General features: G+C 33.2%; 1 long non-coding RNA gene across 1 annotated transcript in view; it reads left to right on the forward strand.

Annotated features, from left to right (window-relative positions):
* LOC140433260 (uncharacterized) overlaps positions 1–15,745 on the forward strand; it is a 121,885-nt gene extending 106,140 nt beyond the window's left edge. Inside the window, exons 5-7 of the long non-coding RNA XR_011949906.1 lie at positions 2,228–2,325; positions 7,505–7,725; positions 15,321–15,745. This is a non-coding gene — a long non-coding RNA (uncharacterized lncRNA). The remainder of the gene's footprint in view (positions 1–2,227; positions 2,326–7,504; positions 7,726–15,320) is intronic.
* Positions 15,746–16,031: the final 286 nt, after the last annotated feature.

Here is a 16,031-nt window from a genome sequence, read left to right on the forward strand (position 1 = left end):
TCTCATAAATTGCTTTTACATCAAATAAACCAAATATCAAACATTATTTATTTTTTTTTAATACCACTTGATGATTTTTTACCGATAGAAAAACTTATTTTAATTAATTTCACCCATTCTTTTATCGCCGTTTTTACTCAATAGTTTTATCCTTTCGTAGTTTTTGACTCCATTTTTATACATTATTCAAAAACGTAATAACTAAATAATCATGTCTTAATCAACTCAATTTATATTTCTAAGCGATAGCGATTTTCTTTAATGTCTTAACTCAAATCATATTAAAATATATTGTAAAAGTAAATAATGAAATACACCCCTAAGTACGTCTCTGTGTTTCATCCAGTTAAATCGAACGATCTCTCTTCAATCGACAGAGATGCCCCTATCTGGGGTAGGGTTCGAATTGGAGCCGAACATATTTGAATGAGGGACGCTGTCACTCACGTTGCCAATTTTCGGCCGCCATTGAAATGGCGTTGCTCGTTAAATGTTGGCAATACCGAAAAGTTCGCTAGTCAACGGCAATCCATTGTTCCCTTTTCGAATGAGACCACCACACGTTATCCGTCCTTTACCGTTACATACTCACGAATTAGTTTATCCGTTTAATTAAAGGGAGGTTGATGGGAAAAATAGGTTAATTTTTGGAGGCCTCTAACACCCAAAGGTTGTTTGGTTAATTGCTTGATTTATTAGAGACTATTTAAACCATGTGCTTTTGCTAGGTGTGGTTTTGTTATATACGTTAAAAAGCCCAAATTAAAATTTATGTCTTATTATTATTGTTATGATTACCGTTTTAAAATCCCGTAGCCTCTGATCTAAAGCTCCAAAGGAACCAACCTCTACTTCTATACCTATGAATAGTAGACAAAGAAAACATTTGTGAGTACATTATATGCTAATACATATTATATTATGTTATTCACTTTCATAATCAGATCCACTACCGTCAACGCTGCAATCATTGAAACCGATCCTTAACTCTCCAGTAATTACAACTATGCGACATTCTTCCAGATATCTACAGTTACTTTGAAAAATCCTGTTCTACATTCTGTTTTCCAATTTCATATTTTATTTGCGTTTAAACCATTTTTATAGGGTTTAAGTCTGGATAATGTGGTGGATTTTTTAAGGATATGTATTTTGCAGTAACTTGTCGAATTTATATTGAATATGATCTTTCTTGTGTCGTTTAATGATTTTACACAGTTGCGGTTTCAACATTCATGTAACAAATGGTAGCTGTATTTTTCTGTTACCCAAGATAACATATCCGCTTTGTTAGAATTGATAGAAGGTGCTCTATTATGGTACTGTCACTGGCAACAGACGCTACACGCCAATTGGAAATTAACTGTTCTTTTAACGATTTTTTGGTTAACCATAAAATCTATTTGCCCTCCACCGTGAATGATAACCAACCTACTTCCTTCTGAAAGGTTTTTGAACAATCCTTTACCATTTTATCTCATATTATCTGAAAAACTGTTCGGCGTAGTACGAGTATGTCCTTCATGTACATAAGTTTGTAAGTTAACTTGTTTGGGAGGAATAATGGGGACCTTACACACCGGCGCTCAGATATTTTGAAGGACACAACGGTGAGCTTTGGTACGTGGGTATATTGTTCTAGCATATATTTAGAGCATATATTAGATAATCAATAATTAAGAATTGAAACGTACCAATGGAAATGACAGAATTTGGTACAAAATAAAAGGGAGGAAAATTAACCGCGCACCTTTGACATATGAGAAAACTTAACACTTGACAAAGGAGAAAATTTGGACATACCAAAAACTTATTCTCACTTACAAAGTTGAAAATAAATGTTTTTCTTATCCCATATGTCATAAACTTAGAAACAGATACATATTATACAATTTTTTGTTTGTATTTTTAAAGCACCTGCTATTATTAAATCGACTGTCAAAACTGTACACAGCTGTACTGCCTTACAATATTACCAAATTTAAAAATACAGACATTCTAAAAGTCCAACTTAAGACAAACAGTTCTCCCCTCCTTAACGTATTCAGTTAAAGACTATAAAGTGTAAACACATGCCAAATGCCAAAAATAATTCACTTGAGAAAGGCACTCTGCCGAAACAGCTGTAGTCGTAATAAATATTGTGAAAGTTTTGAAAACAAAAGATTTCAGTATTTTATTGTTCGGCTTTTTAAATAGTTATGTTAACAACTTTTTTTCTTTTTAGATAACGTTGCTTGACAGATGATGTATGAAGAAAAACTTATTATAATTAAAAGAATAGTGCTAAAGTAATAAAGAAAGGAACCTATATATCATAAAAAGGTAATCAAATAGTTTTTCTGTAAAATAAAATATAGAACATGCGTTTATTGTTGTAAAAAATATAACATTTTATTTATTATTATTTATTATATTTATTTTATTTGACCTCTTGAGGTACTCGACAACTTGAGACGAAACAAAAGTTACTGTAAAATTGTCAGAACGAAAAATAGTTGGGTGTTGTAAAATAGGTGTAAATAATATTCATATTTAATAAGGTACAGGTCGACAGAAATGTCTGAAACCGCCAAGGTCAGACCGATAAAGAACTTTGGTTACGCGACGTTGTCAGATCAATCGAATTTCAAAGGTTTTTCGATTTTTTTATTTGTTATCTGTTTCACAGGAAAATTGGTAGCAGTTCTATAATGCTTTTACATTTTTATTATGAATCGAATGAAGCTTTTTCAGTGTTCTTGAGATACTACTAATTGACGATTTTATGTAGCAATGTCGCAAAACCACTGATTGCGTAGACAATGATTTTTAAATGGAGGTTTACTCTTTGCAGCAATGCGTTTAACTGAAGTCCTCTCTCTTGATTTCCTACCTGAGTGACCTTCGCGGTTAGAGATATTTCTGTATACTTGTATATTAGAAGACTTTCAACCCAAAGCAACCAAAAAGGGAAGATGCTTCAAAATATGGATGAAGTTTGTTCAAGAGGATAGTTATGCCAATTAATAAAGATTAACTCATACATATTTCCACTTCGGAAATCGAAACGTCACAATAAACTTAGTTTAAAGTGAAATTGAATCAAAATAGTAAACAACTATATTAAAATTCCACTATTTGGAAGAGTGATTTCATCGTTTAAACGACGAATGTCCTTAAATTTAAATGTACTCAGCGGCCCCCGAAAACTACCCGTTTAATTTGCGTTTTCTCATCAGATATCATAGAATGTATAATTAGTACATTTATTTGTGCTTCTCTATAGCAGACGTAACCACAATATGCCGTACAGTGTAGTCGATTCCGATCATTTACATAGGCGGTGATGGCGGGAGTGCTTCTGTTGCCTTTTGTGATTATATTTTTTGCGGTTGAAGTTTGTGGTGATAATTCTAGTGTTATTGGAGTTTCTCGTTTTATAGTAAATTTTTAATTATATTCTGTGATTATTAAAATATAATGGACGAACAACCAAAAACATTGTTTTGGATGACGAGACAAGACATTTTATTTTCGGCGTAAAATTCCACATAAAATTCCTCTGCCGAAACAGCTGTAGTGATAAGATTTTATAGAAAATTTTGTGGAAGTTTCGAAAACAAAGTTTTCAGTGTTTTATTGTTACATAAAATGAATTCCCATCAAGCAACGGTCGAATCCATCAATTATAGCTTTTTGCTTATGGCATTCTGTATTTTTAGGGGAATGTAGGGAATAAGCCACAAAATATATTCAAATGTTTAATTTACTGACGTTTCGATCTCTATAAAGAGACCGTTTTCAAATATATAAATGATAGATATATTTATTTTTTATAGATTTTTGCTTGTGGAATTCTGTATTTTTAGGGAGAATTTTGAAAATAAGCCACAATATATCTATTTACATAGTTAATTTACTGACGTTTCGATCTCTATTCCAGAGACCGTTTTTAAAGTTAGAAAAAAAAAAGAAATTAAATAAGTTGTATATAAACAATATTATATAAATAGATATATAATAAACAAATAAAATAAATGTAACTATCGTGTATATCTTTGAAAACGGTCTTTGCATATAGAGATCGAAACGTCAGTAAAAACCTATAAATAAATTTATATTGTGGCCTATTTCGAACAAATAATATTTAAAAAATATAATATAATTAACGTTGAAATAAAAATGAGTGTACGGCACTGGATTTTTCATACGTCTTTCCCCATTTCTCTGCCTTCAAACGATGAAATCACTCTTCCAAATAGTGGAATTATATTATATATGGTGTGGAAGCGTGGACTATGGTGTGAAGCATGGAAGTGAGGTCATGCTTAAACGTTTGGAAGTTTTTGAAATGTGGGTATTTTGACTACTAAAGATAAGCTGAGTCAAGAGAGTGAGAAATGAGGAGGCCTTAAAGCTGGCGTCGCACAGCTTTTGGAAATACGTTCTTCGATGGTTTACGTCGGCAAAGAGAAACAGAAAATATATACAGTCGAAAGGAAAGAGCGCATGGTTGGCACCTCATGTGAGTGTAAAATTGATAAATATTTACTTTTTGATAATTAACCCAATGAAGCGTGTCCCCTCGAGATCAGTGGTTAGACTCCCAGTATTAAAACTTTAGTAAGTGGAGTAATTTTACAATGACAAAAAATCGAACACAACTTCGTTAGACCACTCCACAGTAAAATTACCACGACACTGGTCGTACCAGTCTCTAGTTACGTTGTAAGGTTTGATGGGTTCCAATCGCTTCCAATTTCGATTGGTTTAGGTTTTTAAATTTTTGTGTTTTTCTATTATGTATTTGCTATGTCTCTTCGACGGAATCAGACAGTTCGTTGAATGACGCTCTTCGCTAGTTGACGTCGGCAAACGTGAGACAACGGATGGCACCCTATGTAAGGGAGAAATTGATAAATATTTACTTTTTGATACCTACCTCAATAAAACGTTACCTAGTTATAAAATACTTAACTTCCTAGTAACAAACAAAAAACAATTATTATAATTTCACCAGCACTAGACAAAACAAGAGTTACTAATGTTGAGGTACTTCGTCGCATGTGTAAACAAAAAGAATTACTAAGAATAATCAAAGAGAGGAAAATGCAATACTTGGGTCATGTGTTAAGAGGCGAAAGATATTACTTCAAGTTATACTGGAAGGAAAAGTACAGGGCAAAAGGTCAGTAGGAAGAAGCCAGAACTCATGGCTGAAAGACCTGAGGAGATGGTTCGACCGCTCATCCGCAGAGATCTTTCGCGCAGCAGTTTCCAAAACTACAATTGTCATTTGGATCGCCAACCTTCGAAAGGAGACGGCGCAATGAGAAGAAGAAGACAAAACACAGACCCAATATAAACAAAAACTTTAACCTTGTCCAGAACAAGTGTTATATATGGTTCTAACGAGACTTTCCGAAACTCATCTAAGGCGGCCGATGGGTTCGCCTATCGAGACAAAATATTCACAATTCACAGCTTGTAGGTCTGTTGCTCGTGTTAAAGCGTAAGACAGAGATACATATATACGTTTTATTCCATTTTTAGGCGAAAATTTGAAGTGCCTTTTCCTACTACGAAAAGTAATTAGCTTCGAAGAGAATATAAAAAAATAGCTTTTTTAGTTTAAATAGGTATTAAGTCAAAATTTATAAATTACAATTTTGAAATAAGTAATTTATATTAATAAATAATTTATTATTGTACATTTGAAAAGGTTAGGCGGCGCCTACTTTGCCTACCTCGACGAGCCACCCCTGGTTGAGATCAGGGTTTAGTTTACTTTTGTACAACAGTGTTGCGAGAAAAAATTTTAGCAAATTGTGTAGGACATTTTTCACATTTGGGCCCAGTGAAGATAGCGTCAAATGGGTTTGACAAAATGAAATTTTGGTGTTTGGCAGTGTTGAAATTTACATTACAAATGAAACATACGCAATCAAAAGCAATAAGAAATTTAAAAACTAATACTTAACAATTACCAAAAAAAGAAAAAGTAAATAATATTAAAACAATTCTTAAAAAAATCGGTTGCCTGTAAAGTCGGTTTTACGGGCGAAGATTTTACGTGACAACGTCTTTTTCTCGGTAGAATATTTATTGATATGAATATTATTAAATTGCACAATAGGAACAAGAAATTGAATGAAAATAAGAATTGCACAAATTTTAACTATAGAAATATATTTTGTTTACTAAAACATTGTACATGTAAACTTAAACTTAACTAATTTCTATTGTGAGTGATTTTGTTGAGGATAGGACGATGATAGGAGAAATATGAAATGAAAGGAAGTGTTTCTGCTGTAATGTGTCTTGAACGCCAAGAACGCTCGAGAAAGATAGAGACACAAGCACGGAAGCACGCACCGATTCAACGCGCCTAATTCTCTAGTGCTGCGCGCGCAGCGGACCGATCATGTTTGAGTGGGAGAGAGACGCAAGGCATTCGCCGGTCCGGCGGGCCTCTCTCTCGTTCGGTGACTCACTGTAACAGACGTGAGCGGGCGTTACACTTTTTCATAAATGACTTCGAGCCACAACCTAATTTAAGACGTTGTCACGTCAAAATAAATAGTAAAATATCAGTATAAATAATAAAGTTAAAAACACATCTATTGCGATCTGGCAACTGGTGGTTTGAGGGTCCTGACTCTATTGCCAAATCTATCCGCTAAGCTATCAAAGGGCAATTGCCAAAAAAATTTTCTAATAATTATTTGCAATTAATATCAAACGAAACAAATTTTAATTTATTAATGTTTTATGTAAGGTATAAAATTGCAGAATCCATAAAATAACATAGGTAATAAACATGTACATTTTAAAAGCTTTATCTATTTGTATTTGAAGCATATAATATATACATTATAAGAACATGGCAACACTGCCAACGCAATATTTTGTTCTGTAAAATTAAATTGACTGCTAACTTGAGGCTATCTTCACTGGTCCCAAATGTGAAAAACGTCCAGTTGGGTAATTTATACTCACTTATATTCATAATAAAATTACCACTACACTGACTGTACCTTCCCTAACCGCCTCCGAAATTTTGCATATGCAGTGCATCAGCTTCCGATTGCCTTTCAACTGTGCTGATTTACCGACAAACACAGGAACATCACGCGCGAGCCATAAATACACAGTTGCTGTAGCCCTAAGAATCATAAACCATAAAATATTGAAAAGAAAAACGGTATTCCACGATATGTTGGTTCCCGTCTTTATATTTTTTCTTTTTCTATTACTTATTTCCTACTTCTCTTCGCCGATGAAGAATTCCATTCCATGTTCGGCACAACTGATCACAAGCTAGAATTCTTCGGTCACATCAAATTATTAGACACCTCTTTATAGCGACAAATTGCAACACTATCGTCAGTGGTCTTTATTGGAAGTTAGACTGTATACAATGTATTATGCACTCGAAAATCTGATAAGGGTCTTATTAGATAGTTATTTCATATATGAAAGAGTATTAAAATCAATAAAATTTCCATATTTTTGTTTTTAGATCCTCTGAATAATAATTACTCCATGAATTCTCCTATAAATAAAAAAAATAATGGATAGTGTGCTTGAATATTAACCAAATTTAATGGAACACGAAGTAACTTTTAGAAGTTATGAATCAACTAGTGGATAAGAGGATAACAAAAAAAAACATTTTGAAATTGACGACGCAATCTCAGATGCAAATTATGAATCGCAAGCTAATAAAACGAAAACAAAATGGTAAGTATCCGTAAATACTATTTAATACAAATTTAAATATTATTTAAAAATATTTATTAACTCTTATTTATTATTTCATTTCGTCTCTAAATAATTATTCTATATATCACGTTGCTTTCCTTAAATTACTTGGTTTTGCCTAAAAAAATTCTGATTTTATTTTAAATTTTTGAAAAAAATCAACATGAACTTTGAATCTTTGAAACTTTGTTTTAAAAATGGTCCAAAACACCAAATCACAGTGAATCCCAGTTGCAAATATAACCATTAAAATTACCCAGTAACACTAATAAATACAGGCTTATTTTTATGTAATATGGTAGGTATATAATATAGAACTAAAACAAAGACTGAACAAAGCTAATTCAGCATTCACAAGATCCATGATAAACATATATTAACAAATGTGTAACCAAAACACTGAATGAACTGGATTACTTTGAAGAAAAATCCTAAGAAAGATCTTTGGATCTAAACAAGGAAAGCAGCATCTATCTCAAGATTGTCTAGATTTCGGAGATTTCGTTAGGTTGTATTGAGGATGGATGACGATAAATTGACAAGAAGAACTAAGGTAATAAAATTGGATTTGTGGAGGCAGAAATTACGCAAGGCTCAATTTGGAATATAAAGCCGTCGTAAGAGGAAACTAATTTGTTTATAACGTTTCACTAATAATTTTAGGCATATACCAAAAGATGTTTTTTTGTCATATACCAAAAATGTCATATTATATTAGTTAGTATAATATGACATTGGCAATCTTTTCACCATTTAATATAAAATATTTTGATACACAAAGTCAGAATTCAACATGTTTGAGTGAGAATAGGTAACGACAAAGAAATAATTATTAAGCGAAGAGGCTAGATAAATTTTGATACAGCATCGAATAACTTAAAAATATAAAGTAGGTACTACATCCGAGGCAAGGAAAGTTTTTGGGAAAACGTGGAAGAAGAACCTCATGGCTCACAAATTTTAGACAGTATGGTAACGCGAATCAAAAACTTCCCTATTTGGATAGATACCAAATGTATCTATATCACGGCACTAAAAGAAGGAATACAAAGAGACAAAAAACTAATAACTAATAAAATTTTTCCAATGATTAATTTTTATATACCAAGTTGATTGCTTCTGCTTCTGTGTAAATCTCCTTTAAGAATATTAGTCATAATTATGACGATTTGTATTTTTAATAGCACTGAAGAATGAATACAGCAAGATATTTATTTCAAAAAATGGCTATTCAAATGTCACGATTTATCAGTATCAGTACCCATAAAAAGAGTTGTCAACCACAATAAACAGCCAAAATCGAATACTTCGGTCACATCATGAGGAACAGCGAAAGAAATGGATTGCTGCAATTAGTTCTTCAAGGAAAAGTAGAAGGAAAGCAAGGACCAGCAAGGCGACGGATTTCCTGGCTGAAAAATCTAAGTACGTGGTTTCACACAACAACCACAAATATTTTCAGAGCAGCAGTTTACAAAATACAGATGCCGATGATGGTCGTCAACATCCGGAATGGATAGGCACTACAAGAAGAAGAATAGCACTGCTCTAAATAGCTTAAGGAAGCTAAATTTAAATCAGGTTTTCAAGTTTTTTAACTAAAAGATATGTGCAATTTTATAAATACTACTCCTCCTCAATCTTTTCTCCTTCGTAAGGATGTAGTGGCGTTACATACTAAATATAGTAGTAAATACTACTACACACCGATAAATAGGAATCTTTTACAAAAGTTTCAATTGGAATCTAACCTCCATCCTAGCAATTGTTCAATTCAGAATTCAGTCAGTATATAATGTTTGGTTAACCATTAAACTAATGTAAAATTCCCACACAAATTAAACATACTAATTACCAAAAATAATTAGAACAACGAGACACACATCCGGAACGTAAAATTTTCCGTGGAACGTGTCACCAATTGAGCAGGCATAAAATAGACGAAATGTAACTAAACTAAATGAGCCATTCCGACCAATTTAGCAAGTTCGGCGTTGTAAACATCGGCTGTTAGGTCTCAATTCGGATTAATTAAATGACCTAATCAAATTAACTTTCGCAGTGTCACGCAAGAGAAGTCACGCGTTCCTAGATAACCGAACAGTCTGTGTTTTCGAGAGGACGGAATACAGGAAGGCTAACGTTATGGTGTTTAGTGATAACAAAAGGTAATGACTATTATTATTCTATCTTTATATCAGATTATCTGATAAGCATATGGGATAAATCAGCGGCGGTACATAAAATAATTTATTTTACGCGCATACCTAGATAGTTTTTATTTCTTAAATTTTGTGACTACATGAATAGTCTTTCTTATTTCTATGTCTATTTCTATGTCTACTGTTTTATAATTTTTCCTCAAATATCTTATTAAAGTATAAACAAGTAATTTAAAGCACAGTAATAGAATTTATTTATATAATTTGCTTTCCGTAATAATCTTTAAACAAGAGAAGCAATATTCAGCGTGCAAGTACTGATTTAGAGGTGTAGATATGTCAATAATCTTGTGTATATATGCTTTATAGACTTTGACAAAGCATTCGACAAGGTTAGACATTGAACGTTGATGGAAATTCTTAGGTTAAACACAGACAGGGCGGTTTGCGCCGGGTCGGCGGCCGCGGCGGTGTTGAAAGCGGTCTCTCGTCTATGGTACTTATGTTGTGCAACACAGACGAGCCGTCGTTCGTCAGCTCGCCGCGTCGGCCGAGTACCATGCGCCGTCGGCGGTTTTATGACTTCTGGCGGTACATCAGTAATAGATATCTCGTGCTTCAACACAGACATGTGACTGTTTTGCAGCGGTTTTATTTGGTTGCTTTTGTGAGTGTTTGCCAAATTTTGTATATATTATGGATGCTATAGATATCGATAAATTAAATAAAATTAAAAATTTATTTTATAAAATGTATTTTTTCTATATTTTTTTTGTATTTAAAAAAATACAACAAACGGGAGAAACATTGTTAAAAACTAAATAAACAAAACACATAAATAATGCATACATAATAAAAATTACAAAACATGCGCAGTCAACGAGTTAAAATTAAAAATATATTTTTAAGATACATATAAAGTATGTGACAACTACGTAGTTAACTTACCTTAGTGTTATTATTAGTTTTTCTTCTGGTGATGTTTTCTCTCATATGGGTGTTATTTCTTGAACATGGCTCTTTAATAATTTCTAATAGCTCTTGAAAAGATTGCTTAGATATTTGGATAAAATTAAAAAACTTTTCTGGGTCATCTTTAATTTCTTTAACTAACGTGTAAAACATTCCTTTATTTTTTCGTTCATTTACTATGGGATGTATCCAATACCTGCGTTTCTTCTTCTTCTTTGATCTAATATGAAGTAAACTTGCACTTATTAGGAAAAATAAATCGTCGTCACTTTCACTAATGATTCTAGAGACATCATTATACCATTCTACGTCCAAAACTCGACTAAATTTGATAACACCGAATACAATGGCAAAACTACTGCCACTGTTAAACCGCCCAATGTGTTTTAAGCCGCGCGGCAGCCGACGGAGCGCAGACGCGGCGCAAACCGCACTGTCTGTGTTTAACCAAACGATTAGGAATAGACAAAAAAAATTTAAGAATTATACGAAATCTATACCACCACCAGCAAGAAAATGTCAGAATTTCTTCAGAATTCTTCTGAATCAATTGAAATTATTTGTAGGGTTAGACAGGGGAGCATCTTGTAACCATTACTTTTTAATCTATACTACGAGCATATTCTCGAAAGAGGCACTTACCAGGGATGTCGGAATCAGGGTCAACAGAAATAAGATCAGTGATCTGAAGTATGCGGATGATATTGTGTTACTTGCGAGTTCTGGGGAAGAACTACAGTTTTCAACTGACAGTATCACTTAAATACTAATTATATGGTAAAGATAGTTTAAACACTCCTGACCATGGAGCTGCGCGAAGGCTGAGTCAAATTCACGTAAAGGCAGAAAGGTTCTATTGTAAGTGGAATTATACAGTGCATAGTACAATGCGTTTCGCATGGAAGTGGGGACTAACCTAAATTTCGTCTACTGCGAGGAGTGCTTGCACTATCTCTAGTTATCCAAACACAAATATGATCATTAAGCTATGAACAAAGAGATAAGAAATCCGCTTATAGGCGAAAGCAATTTTCTTATAAAAATACGAAAACTAAAGTATTTCGCCCATTTCATGCGATACGCAGAACGTTTTTACGGAATCCCCCATTTTATTAGTCGGGGCCATATATGTGGAAACAGAGATCCCGGTCGAAGAACATCATGGCTTTGTAACTTACGTGAGGGCCAATATGATAGCTAATGTTCAGTAATAGACGTGGTACGGAGAGAAAAATAATTATTTATTACAATTATTGTATAGCTGGAAGTATAATAAAGATAAGAAAAAAGAACATGGATGGTGACAGACTGCCTAGAGAGCTCTAGATGTGAAAATGCAAGGTAGAAGAAAAAAAGGAACATCTCATAAAAGATGGGAGAGCGAATTGGTACCAGATGCGCACAATTTAGAACTTGGAGGCTAGTTGTGCAAGACCGCGTATATCGGAAGCAGAAATTACAGTAGACCTCTCTCTCTCCAATGGTACAACAGCCCAAATCTATGCCTCCTTGTCGTTCCCGTACCGATCTTCTCCAGGTTCTCACGTCTAGCAAATTTTGCGCGTCCGCTGCCACTTCAACCTCCCATCTTTTCCGTGGCCTTCCTTTTTGTCTTGCGCCCTGCATTTTACTATCAAGGGCTCTTTTCGGCAATCTTTCTGTCTCCATTCTTACTACATGACCAGCCCAGCGAAGTCTCTGAAGTTTAACGAATTCTGAGATCGGTGTCTCTTTAAACAGTTGGTAGAGTTCATGGTTATACCTGGATCTCCATATTCCGTTTTCGTTAATAGGTCCAAATATCTTTCTTAGGACTTTTCTTTCGAAGACTTCCAGTTTTCTTCTTGTCTCTTCTGTCATCACCCATGTCTCACATCCATAACATACTATTGGTGTGATAATAGTTTTATAGACCCTGATTTTCTATCTCCAGTGTGTGTTTTTGGAGCGAAACACATGATCGAGTGAAAAATAAGCTTTGTTTCCCTTTACTATTCTTCTTTGGATTTCTGGTTCTTCTGTTCCATCCGTATTTAATGTATAATACACTATAGTACAATATCGTCCTCTAATTCAACTGTGCGTCTGTTTTTCCTAACTCTTGCCTGTGTTAACTTTTTTGTCTTTTGAATATTTATTTTTAGTCCGGTCTCTTTTGCCTTTGAACAGTAGACCTCAGTCTATTTTAATTTGGGCTGTAGCGTTATTGGAAGAATATGAAGACGTAGATATAAACTCTTAAAAGATATAAAGGAGATCAGCTTTAAAATAATACATTAATTATGCTAACTCTAAAATTGCTTGTTGATTGAACGACCTTCACAATTATTTCGCAGTATAAGAAAGGTCACTGATAACAAGTAAGATTCTTTTGCGTACAATATACAAGAAGTTTTGATAACAATACCACTCGACAAATAGCCCAGAACACACTGGATTTATAAAGAGAATACGGGAACAGGTTTTAAACATACGACCACTAATCCAAGAAGTAAGAAGATGTTGGTCTTACAAAATTTCATGAACCTCACTAACTCATTTGGTGGCGTTAATCTACGAACAAAACTATGAAATCCGATATTACTGAAGGCATTTAATTGTCTGCAGTGCATTCTCATAGCAAGAGAGAGTCAAACTAGGTTTTGCGTTAGTAAAATAGAGTATTTAATAAATAGGTAGAAGAAATAAAAACTTACAACCAATATATTGTACCACTAACGACCGGTTTCGCATACTATAATTTGCTATGCAACTTTAGGTAAACGGTATATGGTAAACTAAATGCTGAAAATATATTAATCAATATTAGGGTACTGTCTGGTACAACATATCTAACAATTATGCCAATATTATTATATGTGTGCGATTTTTTAAATATGAATTTAAATTAATTAAATAAAAATTAAGTAAAACATGATTTAGTGATTAATATTACTTACATGCCGATACAAGGATTATTATTAAATGTTTGAGAAAACATATTTTATAAATCCGTTATGGTAAACTGGTGACAGGTGATCATCCGTTTGACTGCAACTATTTTACGAGTAAAGGGATAGTCCTTGAAGGGAAATTGATATTAACAACTAGAATAGGAATATAGGTATTATGTTAATTGTTTGTAAAATTTAATTTTCAACTAACAATTTACATAATAGCTACATTCCTATTCTAGTTGTTAATATCAAATTTTCGCATGGATGTTAGCGATTAGCATGGCAATTCTCACTCTATTTACAGCTAGACGGAATAATTTCGTGATGCTTAACACCGTTTTCTTAACACTTGTATTTAAGAGATACGCTTTTTTACCACGGCTATACTCACGGTCATAGCTATAATCTTCCGGAGTTCGGCAGCTCTCTGGGGCATCGATTTGGCAACACTGTTCTCTTGTTTCATGCGTTCCCTTGACCATATGGTGTTAAACTTCGGGATTGGTGAGCGCAGTATTTAGTAGCAGTTGTGGTACGCAGCATTTGCTATATGCTGATTGCGCATGGTGTATATGTGTTAATGTGTATATTTGCATCTGAATTTGTCATGTTAAACCTATATCATGTTCTAAATTGATCTGTGGGTGTTTGTGAGGACGTGTTTCTTTATTCATTGGAAGGCTCCGCACGTGTCCCTCCAGAAACGGGAGCAAGAAATTTTACATAACTCCTTGTTTGCTTAATAATTGTACATAATATAAAACTGCAAAGTAGGAACGTGCTCCCATGACTTAGTTTAATAAACAAGTATTTCTATATAAATTGGATACCCTTAATTCACACTGAGTTAATTTGAATTGTTGGCTTATACTGACGACGCAGGTTTACACAAGATATGCAGTTGTATTATATTGTATTACTTAAAATGTAGTGTGCAAAAAGTGTGTTGTTTGTCTTGGAAAAAAAGTATATGAGTTCTAACAACACAACTGTCTTAAAAAATGTCTCCCACATTGGCTCCCAACATCATACACTGCGTCGGGAATGAGAATTCTATTAGCCAGTCCTGCGTAAAGCACTAGGGAACACGTATCATTTTTCTATTTCTATTAAGACGCTTTCTATTAACTAAAAGTTAATAGAAAGCGAATTATTAACTATTTTTTTTCTTAGTATGCTTATGCTTGGTTGTCTGAGAAAAATGGTCGTAAATTAGGGTTACCAGCTGTTAAAACCCAGAGGTATCAAAGATACAGTTAAAAATAGTGTTGCGCGTAATGACACTGGTTTGAAAAGTTATAATATATTATTATATATCTATCGACGCAAGCTTTAAAAACTCACACTACTGACCAGTAGCGTGGCGAGCTAGCTGTCTTTTACTTTATCTTTGATACCTTGCGTTTTGAATAGCTGGCAACCTAGCTAGCTAATTGGATCATAATTAATAAAAATAACTTCATTGAAAAATAGTTTAAATTGTAATTTTTTTTTTATGTTTTAGATCGATATTAAATCTTCGCTTCACGTTAATGCTCTACATCTACCCTGTAGATCCGAATTTGTTTGATATTAGGCGACAAATTCGGTTCTAGAGAGGTTTGTGTGGTGCATACAAAGCAACGTGACCTTATTGTAGAAGATAGGAAGAAACCATAAGTTTTGGACAGGAATAATCTCGATTACCATGGCGAAGAGTATTAGTTTTTAAGTGTAATTAATAAAAATATGTAGTTTGTATTTGAACACTTACTCGTGGTATTACTATAATTGTTAGCTAGTTATAAGAAAAATACTTGGTTGAAAGTTGTATCTTAATATAAATGTATGTATTGGAAAAGTCTAGGGAGATTTTTATAAAACCATAAAATTAATAAAACTGATTTTTCTTTAATGTCTGAACTATATTTTATTATTATAAACGCTTGTTGTGTGTATTAGAATTAGAAATATCCTTTATTGTTATTAAAAATTTTACAATTTTATGGAAAAAGCTTACAAAAAGTCATAAAATAACAATTACAATGACAATTTACTGAAATTACATAAATGGTCAATATCACAAAATTAAAGATACCTAATATAATAAAATTACAAATTTTAAATAAATTGCAAATTGCATAATAAAAGTTTACGAACTAATAAGTTAAAGATATGATACCCAAATTTAGATAAAAATACTTGTACTATTAAGTTATTTGTACCTAAAAGTACT

The sequence above is a fragment of the Diabrotica undecimpunctata genome, chromosome 2 (genome assembly GCF_040954645.1).
Source record: "Diabrotica undecimpunctata isolate CICGRU chromosome 2, icDiaUnde3, whole genome shotgun sequence".
Taxonomy (NCBI): Eukaryota; Metazoa; Arthropoda; class Insecta; order Coleoptera; family Chrysomelidae; genus Diabrotica; species Diabrotica undecimpunctata.